Source organism: Montipora capricornis, chromosome 14, assembly GCF_036669925.1.
Source record: "Montipora capricornis isolate CH-2021 chromosome 14, ASM3666992v2, whole genome shotgun sequence".
Classification (NCBI taxonomy): domain Eukaryota; kingdom Metazoa; phylum Cnidaria; class Anthozoa; order Scleractinia; family Acroporidae; genus Montipora; species Montipora capricornis.
In genome coordinates, this window is record NC_090896.1 from 15,978,505 (window position 1) to 15,981,004 (window position 2,500).

The window sequence follows — 2,500 nt, forward strand, 5'->3', positions numbered from 1 at the left end:
ATGTACATGGTTTGACATGGCTTCCAAATAAATATTTTGCTGTAAGAAATTTAGAGAAGAATGTACCTCTCTTGTGTGAGAATGCTTTGCAAAATAGCACTGCAAAAGCTTTGAAATACTTTAATTGCCATCGATGAACCATAGCTAAGCCTTTGATTATTAACCACAATAATCATAATTAAATTATAAACATGAACATATTTTATGAGGTCATGGACGACCTGGGATCGTGTTAACACAGAAATGTTGCATTTCTACGCCAAAAATATTCATCAGGGATGTAGACAAAATTTTTAACACATGGGAATTATCAGTTCTCAGGTGGGTTTAGAAGAGTCCATTATTAAAGATTTTTATGACTGTAGAAGGTTTCTCAGCTGGGACAATTGAGTTCACAGCCGGGTATTTTTCCTGGCTCCTGGCTATTATCTACATCCCTGTCCATAAAATGCATTTTCAAAAAATTAATGTGTCCCGGGACCCAGGTCACGTGCTCAAAGAACTAAAGCCCTTTGACAAAGTACAGTGTAAAACTGCACAATGAAAAGAATTGCCATTGGAGTTAGCAGACTGGAAACCACTTCAACATTGCCCGTGCGCCATTTTGATTTTCTTGCTCCATTGAATTGGGGCAGTTGTAACCGGACAAAAGTTGAGGTCCATAAACACGCAAAAAAAGAACAAGGCCAATATCCAGCCATCTTGACCTCACAAGCTTGGTCAATAAAGGATTTATATGACTTGAAACGCCAAAAAATGATCTTGCAGGACCAAGCGACAAATCCTAAGCAGGCAGTATCGCTCCATCTTGCCCGCTCACATAGCCAATCACAGCATGCAATTTGGTTCACCTTGCCCCCTCACAGAGCTAGGCATATAATAAGATTTATTATTCATTCAAAATACTTCCCCGTTTCTGATTGGTTAAAACCACACGCATAATTCACCATAACCAGCTCCTGTTCACCAAATTTGGAAAGAAACTTCGTCATATTGAATCAATGACGTCAAAAGTGCAGCCCGCTGCATATTATTGAACCGATGACGTCAAAATGACGTCAAAAGTGCAGCCTGCTGCAAATTATTGAAACATTGACCGAAAAAAGCGGGGGACGAGATTGTGTTATTTTTGTTGAGCAGAAAAATGGCTGCGAGTAGGTTTAGAAGTTTGAGTGAAGAAAATATTTTGAATGAATAATAAAGCAATTATTGAATTCGGCTTTCGTAGAATATGAAGAATTCTGCAGATCTTGGAGGATGTTATCCACCTCGGCCTTCAAGTTAGCTTTTCTTTCGGAGGGCACTGACAAATATTGGAACCCACCAAAAATGCTAGCACAGGGACCCCAATTTGGCAAGACATGTGGGTTGGACAATCTGCGAACCAGCGAGCCATGCGAATTTTGAATTTAAGTCTAAGCACCCATTTCAAATAGCGCTGATAAACAGTTATTAAGTCTAAGCACCAATTTTAAAACAATTAGCTTTCAATAACTGTGTGACTTGCATGTTGACTCGCATGACTCGCAACCATGGCTCGCTGGCTCGCACATTGTCCTAACTCGATGGCAGGCTAGGAAATGATTCAATAATATAATTACTTCTAAACGTTATTACATGCCCCAGGAACCTTGGACTTGATCCAAGATCGTAGATTCCTTGGAAACGAAAACATTTTGAAACCCACCTTTAGAGACACAGATATTTGATGATGTAATGGACACCAATGAGAGTTTCGTCCATACACCAACATATCGGCGATTACGTAAGGTGAAAACCACCAATTGGCCAAAAAAATTTGAGAGGCAAAGTTTTCTCTGAAAGAATTTAAGTATAAGTCCTGCCCTTTTCACTTGAATAAAGATTATTAATTAAGCTCACCTCGCTGAAATCCTAATGTATACCGTACGTGCCTGAGCCAGCGACAACTACGATTAACTCGAGTTTGAATCCCTTTGGGCCAGTCAGAATTTCTGTTATCTTTATAGAAATTTCGTTTTATACCTTATTTTTCTCTTTGTGTGAAAGATTTTGGGCAATTTTTCACAAAGTGACACTTTCAAACGCTGATCAACATGGCGGACCACTGGTTATTTATACTGGAAGACCGCTTTCCAAATATACCCCGGGCATAACTGTAAATTGTCCCGCGTTCCCGCAGACTGTCCCGCAATGACTTAAAAACAGTTTATTTTGCGTGTGGTGTTGGGGAGTATTCTTCACTGTTTTGTACTATTTTTAACAAGCTTGTTGGGTAACTTTTTTCGCGAAAGTGTGGTGATTTTTGCGTGACGCGCGCCGTGAATAAATAATGTGATTGCCCGGAAAGGAGAGGGGGTAGGGGGGGAGGGGGGGGGGTGGGGGAGGGGGCTCCCTTATATGAGCTCAAGCGTGAATTAGATAAGACAGGATAAGGATAAGAGTGTTGTTATGGCATGGGTGGGCTCCCCTGCAGTCACAAATAAATCTATCTTTAGAATACCCTTTCCCGCGAAAGTTA

At 40.5% G+C, this 2,500-nt stretch overlaps 1 protein-coding gene across 1 annotated transcript in view; it reads right to left on the minus strand.

The window, feature by feature from the left end:
* Positions 1-2,062, minus strand: part of LOC138032424 (N-acetyltransferase 8-like) — a 16,399-nt gene extending 14,337 nt beyond the window's left edge. Inside the window, exon 1 of the mRNA XM_068880092.1 lies at positions 1,882-2,062. The gene's annotated coding sequence lies outside the window, so the exon portion shown is untranslated. The remainder of the gene's footprint in view (positions 1-1,881) is intronic.
* Between the last annotated feature and the right edge of the window lie 438 nt (positions 2,063-2,500).